Here is a 14,909-nt window from a genome sequence, read left to right as displayed (position 1 = left end):
GCAATGAAATCTCAAGGTATACCAGAAAAAGCTGGCCCTAGCATACCTGTATATCTGTAGTCCAGCTTTTTCCCTTCACAGTGGCTAACCACTGTCTATAGGAAGCCTGCCAGAAGTGCCTGGGCACAATAGCACTCTCCCTTTCTGTGGTTTCTGGCAACTGATATTCATAAACATATTGCTTCTGGCAGTATTTACTTCTTATGCTTTTTTATTTATTTTTAAGCAAAAATTAGTTGCTTTTAATTTAGTTATAACTGCTTCTAATGTTGTGTGTGTTTTAATTGTTGTAACCCACCCTAGGACCTTAGGATGAAGGGCAGGTAATAAATTCAAACAATAATATTTATTATTATTTTAAAAAACAAAGGCAGCCATAAGGAAAAACTTCAAAATCCACAAGTTAGCAGTACCTTTAATGGGACCAATAATGATAGTAAATGATTTTTTATATATATCAAGAAAGCAAGATAAGGTATAGAATTTCCCCTTGCAGTTAGCTTTTGAAATGTGGTAACTTGGTTGGAAAAAGAATACAGTATATGAGAAGAGTGTGTGACCAAGGGATGACCCGTATGCTGCTTTCAACATCTGCTAGCTAGGAAACTTGGGTGTAAGCTTCTTTTCTTATTGGTATAAATGAATATTTCCATCTGGCAGGAATGTCAGCGTTCTAACTAGCAAATGTCAGCCTGAGTAAAATTGGAGATAAAGCTGCAAAGATGCAAAGCCCAACCTCATATGCCCTTGCTGTAAATAGTGACATGCATGCTTCAGATGAGGGAGATACACACAGTGGAAGCAGTTAGGTCTGCAGCAAAGGCAAGAAGTGGATACACTTTTTAGATGACAGAGATAAAACAAGCAAACAAAAAGCTTCAATATGGACCAATATGTTGTTGTCGTTCAGTCGTGTCCGACTCTTCGTGACCCCACAGACCAGAGCATGCCAGGCACGCCTATCCTTCACTGCCTCTCGCAGTTTGGCCAAACTCATGTTAGTAGCTTCGAGAACACTGTCCAACCATCTCATCCTCTGTCGTCCCCTTCTCCTTGTGCCCTCCATCTTTCCCAGCATCAGGGTCTTTTCTAGGGAGTCTTTTCTTATCATGAGGTGGCCAAAGTACTGGAGCCTCAACTTCAGGATCTGTCCTTCCAGGGAGCACTCAGGGCTGATTTCTTTAAGAATGGATAGGTTTGATCTTCTTGCAGTCCATGGGACCAATATAGTCCTTGCTTTTAGAATACTGGGGAAATGTCTGAGATTCAGAGTAAGCAAGCAGAGTGGAAAATTAAGTAAGTAGATGTGATGAAGAGTTTGGGACAAAAGGTAACAGGTTTTATCAGATACGCACAATAAATGATGCTGGGATGGGCATAGGATGCTATTTTCCTGAAATTAGAAAAAATAAGTCATTTATTAAATATTTTTCCTGTATCAAGTGGATTATTTATGTTGGAAGTTATTGCTAATATTTTTGAACCAAACAGAGAAATAAACAGCTTTCAGATACAGTTTAAAGCAAGGGCCAATTTTTTAAAAAAAGTATTACAGAAACAAAATAGCCCTACAAAAGATAAACGGTTTAGCTCACAACACCACTTAACTTGTACTAACACCAAACAAAATAGGTGATCACTAATTAAGATTGCCCCCCACTGTTTATTCAACTATAAACATTAGTTGATTGATTTACCTAATGAATTATGAACTCTATCCAAAGTGCTAAGAGATCTTGTTTGGGCTCATGGCCAAGATTAACACTGGTATGGGAGTTGTTCTTGTGTATATATTTTAATGTATTTTAAATGTAACACTCTGCTTGGCTTATGAGAGCCCTGGGCAAATTACAAAACAAACCCAAGGTCCATAAAATACAGTAAAACAAAAAGGTAAACAATTATCCACAGAATACAGTATTGTTTATTCATATGCAGTATTTGTATATGACTTGCCAAATTTAATTTACAAAGCAGTTTACAATAAAAAAATGCATGCACACACTACAGCTAAAACCAATACCAATATAGCAAAACTAAAAAATCCATATATTAAAGCAGTCAATGGAATATTTATTTCATCAATGTATATAGTTCATTTAATATATTTATTATATAATATATAAAAATATATAAAAACCTCCAAAATGACACTCTAAAATCATTAAGTGAAAATTCCAATACTGTGAAACAAAACACGTACTTTCAATATCCGAATAAAAATCTGGAGACAAAATACTAAGCAGTACAATATTAAAATTAAGCCAGGATATGCAAGCAAATTTTTAAAAGATGTTCTAAAACATGCCACAATTGACCCTTCTTGGATTACAAGGGGCAAGGGTTCCAGAGGGTTAGTGATACTGTGGGAAATACCTGCTTCTGCTTTGTCACTAGATGGCAATAATCTGTGTATTTTATAGAAGCCTCACTGTTGAATTTCTTCCTTTTGAGGAGCTTGACTAATTGATGGTCCAACGTCCTTTCCCTTTTAGAAAATGCTGGATATTTTGTATTTTACTGAAATGTTGTGAACTGCCATGGGAACCTTGGGGTTGAAGGGTAGGTTGTTGTTGTTGTTGTTGTTGTTAGGCTGCTACTGCAATGATCATTTGGTTCCTAATACCAAATTGGTCAAGGATAGATGAAATATATCCCAAGCAGACCAGAGGCATTGCAGAATCATAATATGAAAAATTGAAAGGTTTATCAACGTATTGTGGCTGATGCCACCAATACATACAATATTAATTCGATATGATCCCCGAAATGTGAACTCTGCAAAAAGATTTGAGCACACAAATGTGGCAGGAGATCAGCTGTGTTTACTTGATTCTGCTACACACCTGCTATATTCACATGTGTTCACTTTGCAGCAATGAAGACCAAAAACGCGATTATTGAGCGCATATATATATATATATATATATATATATATATATGTGGCTGGCGCTCTTCGGTTGTTTTTGTCATAATACTGATTTAGTTTCCTTGCTAGCGTGTGTGCAGCGGGGCGGCGAGGAATGCAATTTTCGAGCACCAAAAGCGCGTCGGTCTGGCCCTGTGTGGATGCGCAGGCTGGGGATGATGAGTCAGATCTCCTGCGATAGAGCAAGTGCATGGATGCGGTTGGCACGGATGCGCTGCCGTCTCCATTTTCGCTCGCTGCTTTGAGGAGTCATACCCGGAGTGGGCGGGGAGGAGCTTGTGCTCTGCCCAGGGCGAAGACGGCTGCCTCTGCCGGCTTTCCCCCGGGGCCACGCATCGCAGTTCCGCAGTGAGCGGGTCGGCGGCCTCTGGAGCGCCCAGAGCAGGCGCGCCTCCCTCCCTCCCTCGAGGCAGCATCAACAGCGGCAGAAGCCCAGCGCGAGCCCCGCCCTTCTGGCGGCTGCGGTCGACAGGCTCCTCTGCTCCGCCAGCCAATCAGCGCGCTGACAGGGCCGAGGGGCGGGGCGCGCAGTGAACCTGCAGGAATCGAGCATCCCCAGAGAGCGCAGCATCAGCACCACAAGCCAGGGGAGGCGGCCAGGCGCGTCTCTTCGCATCTCGTTCCATCGGGCAAGTAAGCGGGCGGGCGGGCGGGCGCGCAGGCAGGTGCCGCATCCCAGAGCCTCGCCAATGCCAGCGCCGGCATTTCCCAACCGAGGGCGAACTGCACGGAGCCTCTGAGCCCGCAAAAGGTAAGCCCGCAGCCTTCCATCGCCTTTTCTCTTAGTATCCCCTCCCCCTCCCCCTCTCTCGTCCTTGGAGCTGCCTCGCCTTTTGCAGCACTGGCCCTCTAGCGGCCCGTATCCGCGGGAGAGAGGCCTCGGGAGCCCTTGCAGGTCCTCTCGCAGGTCCTATTCATTCTGCTTTGAATGCAGCTGGTAGTTGCGCATCTCTCCCCCTCCCTTGCGGCTGGCTGGGTTTCATGGAAGGACAATGGACACCAGTTTCCAGCCGATGCTGCTTTGAATTCTCTGGGGAAACAATCACGGGTGTGTGTCTGTAGCTCTGCGTGTGTCCAATCATGGGCCCCAGCATCTGGCCATGTTTCTGTCCCTTGGATGTGTGAGGCTATTAAGGAAAGAGCAATATTTAAGTGACAACACAGGTTCTGTTCTCTATTTTTATTTCCATTGGAAAGCGCTCTGTGTGTGTGTGTGTTAAGTATGAGAGGGTGTTATGGCCAGGAATGGTAGCAGGTAAGAGAACAGTCAGACTGGAAAATGATGTTAGGAATGATGTTGAGTCAAAAACACCCACCAGGCACAGCTTTTTATTGTGATGCCTGACTAGTTTCATGTGCTTTCTCCACTTGCTTATTTTTCCTGATCCATCATAAGAGAGGGCAGACGCCTTTCCCCCTTGATCAGTCTGTGTTGCTCTGTGAGAAAGAAGAAAGACCCTCTTATTGTCTTTCAAATCAATCTGCAAGCTTCTGAAAAATGCCCAGCTAGGCAACAGAAATGCATTGCTAATAAACACCACCCCACCCCACCCCACCCCACCCCACCTGCCCCTGCGCCAATGGCTGTGACACAGGGACCATGGAAAGAATGCAGAGTCATGGGGACTGGGCGAGGGCTTGCCAGCCAGCCAGCATAACCTATGTTTTGATCACCCCGTAATTCACACTTATTTGATTTGAACCAAACTGCATCCTTTTAATGAAAGCACATTTGAGAGACAAGGGCGGGAGGGTGAGAAGGAACTACAGTATGTCTGTTGTAGCAGTAGCAATAACATTCCAGTCTCCATTTCCTGCACATACTATGGCTCCCAATTTCTGTGTGGGTGTGTGGAAACCTGTGGCATGGCATGTATCTTTATAAAAATACAGTCCTGTTTGATGAAGATGGAACAATGTTTGCTGCAGCAAAACAACGGTGGGTACATCGTCATCTGCTACATCTGAGGGGAAAGAAGCTGTTAGCTAGGGGAAGTACTTAGGTGTGTGTGTGTGTGTGTGTGTGTGTATGACTGCTCTGATGTGGGTGGAGAATCTATCTGGGTGTCAGCCATTTTATAGGGTTTAGAGCCCACACTGCTGTAGTATCACTGGATAGGCTTGTACTATAGCATCCCCTGGTCTTAAAAATGTCCTGGATGGGGGTTTGTTTGGGTAAAGGAGAGGGTGTGAATAATGGGCACCGACTCCATGCTTAAATCTAGCACCTGCCTTGAGCACCACAAGGTTCTCTTATAATCCCAGGGAGAGTAGAACCATAATGCTTTTGGGTGTCAGATAAAAACTGTGCATCTTCCTGAATGATCTTGAAAAGACAAAAGGGCCTGCAGGCATTAGATATATGGCAGAGGTGATGACTATAAGCAGGGAGGGGGCCCTGCTATTAGTGTGGCCTGCTTGGAAGTCAACCGAGGCCATCTTAGGAGTAACATGACTGCTGACAACATGGCTGAATATAATGACATATGCTATTGCGCCAAGGGCTTTGAGCAATCCCATTCCCAGCCTAAAGCATGTCCTCAATGAAGTATGCTAGGGAAAGGGAACCCTTTATACTTCAGCAGTATAAATTCAGAGTTGGAAATAGAAGTGGAAGGAATCTGTGCATGTCATAGCATGAGTCCTCCAGGCAGGCAGTTGCAAATAGCACCTCAAGGAATACGAATTTGCTGCAACGTTCGTTCCTTTTTAGGGCACAGAACAACAACTAGGTTTTGCCACCATCAATAAGAGATGAGGCGGCTGTTTTAGGGTTGTAAGCCTCATGAAATAGTTCATATAAGGAGGGAACAGGACCTGTGGTGCAATTAGATAATTTTGGACTCTGGGCTTCATAGTCTTGTGGGTGGGGTGCCCTCTTTAGATAATCTTCTGCATTACTTCATTACAGTACTTCAAAATGTTGTAAGCTAGGCCTGCTGCATTTGGGGGCCCTCCTGTTCATTATGCTGAGTATCTGAAGTCCTGCCCTGTAGCACCACTGAAGGGGAAGTGCTGACATATTATCTGGATTTCGCTCCAAAACTGGATAATCACCATTTACCTTTTTAAAAAAACAAACTTCTGCCTTTTTTTAGCTTCCAGTGAAAGAATAGGGAGCAGGTCACATGCTCATCCACAGTGGTCTTTTGACAAGGTTAACAAACTGTACACACTTCTACTTCATTGTTATGGCCTGTCTTCTACATCTGCTATTGCAAACCGGGGCACAGAAGTTTTTAATAATCAGAAGTTCAGAGCATTTCTTTTGGCTCAGCTTTAGTTTGCTTTGGTCACAGCGTGACTCCTGTGACTTGCCATTATGATTTCTTATAGGTTTCTTTTGATATATCTCCTTGCAACCCTAGCTAGGCCAGGCCCAGTCTTGTGCATCCTCTGAATAGTTTGCCATTTATCATTTCATAGCTTGTGGGGGGGAGGACTAAGGTCACTGACAACATGGTGGGAGGGCAGAGTAAAAGCTATATACTACGGGATATTCAATTCTCAGCCAAATTAATTCTGACAAAGGGTGGGGGGGTGTATGGATCACTGCATTTGCAGATCTTAATTTCACAACTGCTATTATATAGTTTCCCTTTATCTTCTTGTGAACTCTTGGCTCCATTTCCCACAAATTATTTTCCTTTGTCTCTTCCATGTAAACTCTTCAGCTCACAGTGATTTCCTCTATTTGGGAATTCACTATACAGACATGTAGAATGTTGACATGTGTTTTGATCTGGGCTTTTTTATTTTAGCTTATTAGTGAATTTAATTATTGTTTGAATGTTTTAAAGAGTTGTTTTTAACTGTTTTTGAACTGATAATTCTATTGCTTTATTATATTTTGTAATCTTGAGGTTTTGTTACAATCAAGAGGAATCTAAATCTAGTGAAATACAGGAAATAGATAAATGAACCAAAAGGCTACTTTAAAGATGAAAACAGAACAAAGTGCAAAAAGCAGTCAGAATGTAAAGTGCTGCCTTATACTCTCTCAGGGGTGTAGGGGGCGGGGTGCCCCGGGCAGCGCAATCCCGGTAGGGTTCCATCTCGGCTGCCCCCCTACCTGCACTGCGCGCCATGCCCCCAGAACGCACACCACGCCCCTGCAGGTGGTGCACCACGCCCCCAGAACACACGCCCCGCCACGCCCCCGCCTGCTTCCCGCCCCCGGTGCCGGAGCATGAAGCTCCACCACTGTGTCCAGGGCAGTATGCATTGTTCACTCTAGACTTTATTCAGCAACCTGTGAGGTGTATTAGATTGAGAGATCAGAGGTGGATTTAGGGTAGCCTGACTGGTTCGCCTGCACTTGGGTGATGAGCTGAGAGGGCTCCACAAGGGGCACTTCAACAATGACGAACAATGGAAAGCGAGAGGCAGGGGGCACGCCAAATTTCGGCGTCGCACAAGGCGCCACTGAAATTATAAAGCCCAAAGTCCACCACTGGAGAGATGCTGACTAGGCCAGGGTCACCCAGTGGGTTTTGTGGTTGAGTGGGGATAGAGGCAGATTTAAGGGGACATGGCCGGTTCACTTGCACTGGACACAGAGCCTCAGGGGTGCTGTTGGGGGCTCCACAACTATGATTTAGAATGGAGTGCTAGAGGCATAGGGGCACTGAATTTTGGCATTGTACAGGGTACTGCTGAAATTTGAGACCCCAAGATCTGACACTGGTGGGGATTTGAATCCAGGCCTCCTCAGACATAGGTGGTAATCATGACATACAAAGTGGCTCTAAAGAATAAGTCCTTCCTCTGTCTTTAAAGGTGCAAGATATAAGCCAGGGGTCAGCAAACTTTTCCAGCAAGGGGCTAGTCCACTGTCCCTCAGACCTTGGGGGGGGGCAGACTATATTTTGAGGGGAAAAAATGAACGAATTCCTATGCCCCACAAATAACCCAGAGATGCATTTTAAATAAAAGCACACATTCTACTCATGTAAAAACACCAGGCAGGCCCCACAAATAACCCTGAGATGCATTTTAAATAAAAGGACACCGTCTACTCATGTAAAAACACGCTGATTCCCAGACCGTCCGTGGGCCGCATTTAGAAGGTGATTGAGCAACATCTGGCCCCCGGGCCTTAGTTTGGGGACCCCCTGATATAAGCTGTATAACACTGAGTAAAAATGATTCATAATCTGAATGAGTCAACAAAGTGAGATGGTTGCAGGAAAAGGCAAATGCTATTTTGAAATGCATTAACAAAAGGATTATCTGCACAAAAGGTTCTTTATCACTGATGGGGTCCATTTCCAGATATGCCATTTTGCAAAGAATCGTGCCTATTGAGGAGCAGTAAGGGCAGTGAAGATTGTCCTTTGCCTCCATCACATCTTCAAGTACCTGTCTAGCAAAGGGGTTGTTTTGTATTGCCTGAAGCTTTTTAATACCTCCTCTAGGGTATGGAGTTTTAGACCATTTGGAAGCCCACTATGACTTGTTTGCAAGGCACTTTGAGAGTAAATTGACTCACCTACATAGCTATCTTGATGCCACAATTACTGCTGTCTCCCGTGAGGTATCCAGTGCAACATCTACTTTGAAATCATAGGTTTCAGTTTATATGGCCTAATTATGTGGACAAACTGCTTGCAACGATGTACCCAACCATGTGTTCCTCTTGTCTTATCTTATTAAAGCATGCTGACCAGGTATGGTAAGGTGGCTTCAGAGTGTAGTCAATGTATCTAGCAGAAGAGAGTGGTCCTGGCTGTCTTCAAAGAGATGGTGATTCAATCACTTCTGGGGGGGAACTCCCTCATACTGGACCCTCGAGTTTGTCACAAATACCTTTGAGGGAATCTTGACCCATTTCATTCTGGGTTGATGGGACTGAACCGGCCTTGGTTGATGGGTGGTCTTTATTGGGAGAAGGACAAAGGGAGTGCAACCCTGTTATTCTGAAATAATCTCCCAGCAGCTTTTGACACTATCATCGATGGTATCCACCTGAACTGGTTGGGTGAGATGTGGGCAATGTTTTATATTGCTTCTGATTCTGTCTCTAGGGTTGGTTTTGCAGAATAGCATTGGGTGTTTTTGGTTTTTTTTGCTCGCTGTACGTTGTGCTGTGGGGTGCCATAGGGTACCATCTTATCCCCTATGCTATTTAACATCTACATGAAGCTGTTGAGAACAGTTGGCAAGAGATTTGGGGCAAAGTATAATCAGTATGCTGGTGATATACACATATCTGTTTCTCTGTAACATAAGAATCAAGATAGGTCATATAAACCCTGGACCAGTGCCTGGACTTGGTGGTGAGCTGGCTGAGGGCCAGCAAACTGAGTCTGAATCACAACAAGATGAAGTGCTGTGGGTGAGTGGGTCTCAAGTCCAGATAACTAGTCAGTTGCCCACTTTGAATGGAGTCATATTCTCCCTGAAAGAGCATGGTGAACTCAGTGGATAGAAGTACCTTTTACCAGCTTCAGCTGTTTCTTGTCTGGGATAGCCTGATTGCTGTTATCCCTGAATTGGTAACCTCCAGATTGGATTACCACAATGCACTCCATATAGGGTTGGACCTGTGGTTGGTTTGGAAGCTGCAGCTAGTACAAAATGTAGCTGCTTGACTGCTCACTAGGGCAGAATATCACCATCAAATCACTGGGCAAAGTTCAAGGGGCTGGTAGTGTTGCACTTATACAGCTTGGGGCCAGGACACCTAAAATATCACCTCACCTCTTCTATAACCATCTGACCACTGCATCCTGCAGCAGAAGGTCATCAGGAGATCTGTTCTGTACCATGCAGAACTTGGACCTTCGATGTGGCAGTACCTAGTCTTTGGAACTCCCTTTCATTACATATCAGAGACCTCTATTGTCTTTTCAGTGCCCTTTGAAGACCTTCCTTTCTCAGCAAACCTTTTAAGTGGAGATTTTTACCCTAGTCTGCATCTGTATTGGACTTGAAATTGTATGTCATTATTGTCACTGTCTTTATTGTTAAATTGCTTTGGCATGCTTTTTGGGACGTGATTAATTCATAAATGAAAATAAATAAATAAATAAAAGCAAACAAGCTTGTAGACAGTTCAAAGACAAACAAAATTTATGAAAAGCAAAATTTTGTGAAGCATTTAAAAGAATACCATGAATATAAAGGAGAATAACTATTGATCAAGATGACTGGAGGGAAGACAAAAATGGGGAGTTGAAATTGCACCATATAAGACTCAGAATTTCAGGGCAGCAGCGAGGTTGGTGGTCACAGATGAAGTACTGAGAATAGGAAAGATAACAACAACAACAACAACAACAACAACAACAACAACAACAACAACAACAACTTTGTTATTTATTCCCCGCCCATCTGACTGGGTTGCCAGAACTGTCAATGGAGGAACGTGTTAAAATAAATTATAGAATTTACTTCTCTAAAGGTTTTCAGCGGGTGGTGAAAGTACCGTCTCTTGGAGCCAGTTTGCAAAATTTCATTTACCTTTCAGGGTTCAACTAGACAGCTCTTTGAGTCACCCATATTAACAATTCTATGAACATTATTCCTATTGTCTAGGTTTTGTTAGAGCCTGCTTTGGTGTTACTGTGATCCCCTAAGTACCCTTGAGGTCAAGAAATACCCTCCCAGTTGTATTTCTAGGCTTACAATATACATGTTGTTCAATCTCACCACATGTTGTTCAATCTTCTCTTGAGGACTGAGTTCAGGAGCAACATGTTTTACTCATATGAAGCAGAAGGGACTGTGAAGAGTGCATCTGTGTCATCATCAAGCAACCTCCCTCATCACACAACTAAAGCCAGTTTTCAGCTTAAAAACAAAAAATGCCTTCCCCACTTTTTTTTTAATTTAAAACAAACCTCAGACAGGGGGCATATGATTGTTTGAATATATGACTGCTGAAGCAGGTCATAGGTTTTAGAGTGAAGCTAAGGAAGTCAAACTAAGGAAGCTCCAAACCAGCAAGGAAACTAGAATTTGCTGCGTGAAGGCAGGCTTATAAATATTTAAAGTAAATACTGGTAAGTAAAATGTGTGTCATTTGAAGAACAAAGGCAAAATGGGAGTCAACTCTTTGCTGCCTGACATAAATGCATTGTAGTCCTTTCTAAAATAGAGACACAAAATGCCAGCAGTGCATTGGTGTTATGCGACTTTACTGTTGCAACTTTTGTCTTCTGGAAATTCTTAATTATAATACAGTATTACTTGACTCAATGGCAGAATATTTGACAGTCAAATTCACCTACTCTGAATGGTTCCAAACAGGATTATAGTGGCAATTCTGTGGTGAGCAGGCCAAATGCCTATGACAGGGATGGGGAACCTGTGGCCCTCCAGCTGTTGTTGGATTACAACTCCCATCAGCCCCAGCCACATGCTCAGAGGTCAGGGATGATGGGAGTTGTAGTGCAGCAACATCTGGAGGGTGCATGTTATGTGTGTGGGGCTATCAAATCAATACAAAACAGTTCAGAATCTAAATATAGGTAGCTTAATATGCTAAAGTGAGTTTGACTGTAATGCTGAACACACTTAATGGGAAATAAGCTCCACTGTGGGCTTTACTTCTGAGTAGGGATGGAAGGATCTGTCAATGTTGGTTTTCTGTTTCTCATTTTTCGATTCTTAAATTTGGTTTTCTACATTTCTGCAGCAATATGAGGATTTTTAGAATATCCTCATGAAAATTCTTCAGCATTTTAGTGCAAATTTCTTCTAATTAACGTATTTTGGATGCAGATCTGTATGCAGTTTCTCCTAATATAATGCATTTTTGTATGTTATTTTTAATTATGTATTTTATGCGCACTTTCTTTCACCAAATTAATGCATTTTTGTAAACATTGGTTGGTTGGAAAACTGCATTTTAAGAATAATAACTGAAAGTTTTGGGAGGCACCTCGTATAGCCACGAGGGGCCCAGCCTTCTCTACCCTGGGGCTGCAGTCCAGAGGGCAGCAAATTCAGGCTGTTGATTATATTTCAGAAGCCTGCCCTGTACTAGAGACAAAAATGGTTCACTCTAAAACCTTTCTAGCAGAGTAACAGCTTTGCTGTGTTGAGAACTGCACAATGAGACAGCCGTATTAGAAATGCATGTGATTATCTTAATTACTAATTACTATGTCTCCTTCATGGGTATTCTTTTAACATCTCTGTTTCTTTGTTAGTTTTCTTTTCTGTGTTTTGAATTTCACGGGGAGGGTGAACTTTTATGGTATCGATTTACTGTTTTTTGTTCGGCGAATGAGGTAACAAGCTGCTCCCAACACTCGAGGTTTGGTTGTCGTGTTCGGTGGGCAGGAACTGAGAGGGTGATGTGCTGTAGAACACATTGGCTAAGTTGGATGAAATTCCTTGTGAGACCAAGAAATTGTCACCTTAGTCTCTAGAAGAATTACATCAGTCAAGAGGCACTCCTAGCACTGTCTCATTAAGCCTAACAACAGAACACCTTGCACAAACATAGCTCCAGTAGCCTGTTTTATAAACGACATGTGGGATTGGCAAGAAAATGCTGGAGTGTGAATATAAAGTAGTCATTGAAGTACTCCTATTCAGGGTGCCAGTCACCCAGCCAGCCATGCTCTTTTCTAGGACACTCCATTTCTCTTAGTTTTCAGTTTCATTTATCCTGACAGTCAGCATTCTGTGCCTACCGAGTATACTCATTTATTGCTGGGTATTTTGCTGTCCCTCTCATCTGTATTTTTGTCCCCCCCCTTTTTTTTTGGTACTTCTGCAAACCGTAGGATTGCCCCAAGCCCATTGATGGTGCCATTATACCTGCATAAGGATCTACACTTGGAGAAAGCGTTTGCAATTTGTAGGTAGGATTCCAACTGTAAAAACACAGAGCCAGATCACTGTGTGATGTATATTAGTATCGCTCCTATGCAGTAAGTGTAATGTTGCTGACGTATCTTGGACTCAGATGCCTTTTACTTGTTAATGAGGTCTGCACCCCCACCTCACCCACTCTCTTCGCCATTTTGAAGTATTCTGTTCCTTTAAAAAAAGGCTGTTGTTGCATTGGCTCTCCTGGGAAACACAGCTTCTGTTCTGCATTCTGGAAGCCGCATTCTTGTGAATTAATAAGGGTAACCTTTATTTCCATGCAGAAGCTGCAGCAAGTCTAAAACATTTTTATTTAAACATGCCTCCCCAATGCCTTTTTATATGGCATCTACCATTTTAAAAGTATTCTAATTTGGGGTTGCTTATCATGTTTTTGGAGTTTATTATATAAGTAAGCTGCCCTGGTTGATTTTTTTTTTATTTTCAGAAAGGCAGAGTATAAATATATTAGTAAAAATCTATTAGTTAAAGAAAATATAATGAAAATTTCAAAGGGTTTTGGGAGAGTGTTCTTAAGAAACTCATAAATGTAAGATAGAACAAAATACATTGATCTTCAATATAGAGACAGCATTTGAGACATTTCCAGATGGGGGTGTTTTCTGGCTGTTAAAGTAAGCACTCTTAATAGCCACAAGCCACCTGGGGACTGTGGTGTCTCTGCTTGTCCATTTTGGCACACTTAAGAGATTAGTGAGCCTAGTGGAGAACACACTTCAGTTGATGTACTCTCCAGGAACATTGTGTGCAGTTTTGCATCTCTTTCTTCCTTTATTCCTTCAGCTCATACATTTCTGGTGTAGCACAAATCACACAATCAGCAGTGCAGCAAACTGTCTTTTCAGCTAGAGCTATGCATTATTTGAGCAAATATGCATTTGTTACAGTAACGCAAACACAGGAATTGGACAACTTGCAGGGAACAACTGGCAGGTAGGAGGGAGGGGTGTCTTTTTCCTGCTCTATGGTAACTTCAACTCACCCCAGTTGGGCTCTTAAATGGCGCATGGGGGGCCATTTGCAGGAGTAGAGATGGAATCAATTTCTGGTCTGTTTCACATACGTTCATTCATGATTTCCATTTTGTTTCATTTCTACATCAATCTGCAATGATTACTTTAAAAACCACATAAAGATTTCCATTGTTTTAAATATATTTTGCCTAAAATATGCATTTTTCTATAAATGTTGTGGAGCATTTATTGAGCCAAATAATATTACATAATGTTGAGGAGTGCTAAAGCCAAAGGATAACTGTTCTGATCCATGAATTAGTTTGGGAAGTGGTATTCTGGTCAGTTTGCTTAAAAATGTGGACTGAACAAAATCCTTGAGTGTTCAAGAGAAAGGTCGAGCACTCTGGTTCACCTGCCAGCTCTCACCTGCAAATCTCCACCCCACCCCCACCCCACCCAGCCCAAGCATTAGGAAGGAAATATGGGGTTAGAAAACTTGTTTTCCCACCATAATATCTAAGTCTTCTCATTCAGTATGCCTATTTCCATAGCTCCTGACATTCAGACAGCTCTGAGGCATGAGCTGAAATGAGCAATGAACACACAAACAACTAAGGCAGATACTGACTGCTTATCTTCATCTTTAATATGTGCTTGGTGACTTGGCATCTGCAAAAACTAATTTCCGTCCAGTTCTGACAGTTTCAGACATGCACACTGTTGACAATCTTTTTAATATTGTGTGATGTTTAGATGGGGCAGTTTTGAGGCTATCACTTAATAACTGCATTCTACGTGTGGCTCCAGCACTCATTTTTTCATATACAGCCTAAGCTGTAGTAGCAGAAAGCCGATTTGTTAGTACAGGGAGGAAAAATGTGCTACCATGTGAATATAGTGAAAATATTGTCCCTTTGAGTTGAAATATTCAACTTTTTACCAGTAGGGCCAATTTTACCAACTGGGGTAATAGCAGTGATTGTATGCGGAGTGATATTGTGTGTGTGTGTGTGTGTGTGTGTGTGTGGAGCCAGGCTTTGGTCACTTCCAGAATGTCACTACAGTATTTTATGGGAGGAATTCAATGGCATACCAGCAAATCTTGGTTTGCAGAATTAAAGTGCTCTGGTGCAACAAATCTGCTTTTTGCAGTAAGGAAAGTGATGGGAAAATGCACT

General features: G+C 42.6%; 1 protein-coding gene across 20 annotated transcripts in view; it reads left to right on the top strand.

Annotated features, from left to right (window-relative positions):
- The first annotated feature begins 3,559 nt into the window (after positions 1–3,559).
- KIF1A (kinesin family member 1A) overlaps positions 3,560–14,909 on the top strand; it is a 110,636-nt gene continuing 99,286 nt past the window's right edge. For all 20 annotated transcript variants that reach the window (XM_033150052.1, XM_033150051.1, XM_033150045.1 and 17 more), the window contains exon 1: positions 3,560–3,680. The gene's annotated coding sequence lies outside the window, so the exon portion shown is untranslated. The remainder of the gene's footprint in view (positions 3,681–14,909) is intronic.

The sequence above is a fragment of the Lacerta agilis genome, chromosome 5, assembly GCF_009819535.1.
Source record: "Lacerta agilis isolate rLacAgi1 chromosome 5, rLacAgi1.pri, whole genome shotgun sequence".
Classification (NCBI taxonomy): Eukaryota; Metazoa; Chordata; class Lepidosauria; order Squamata; family Lacertidae; genus Lacerta; species Lacerta agilis.
Note: the sequence above shows the minus strand (reverse complement) of the source record. Positions and strands in the feature narration are given on the sequence as shown.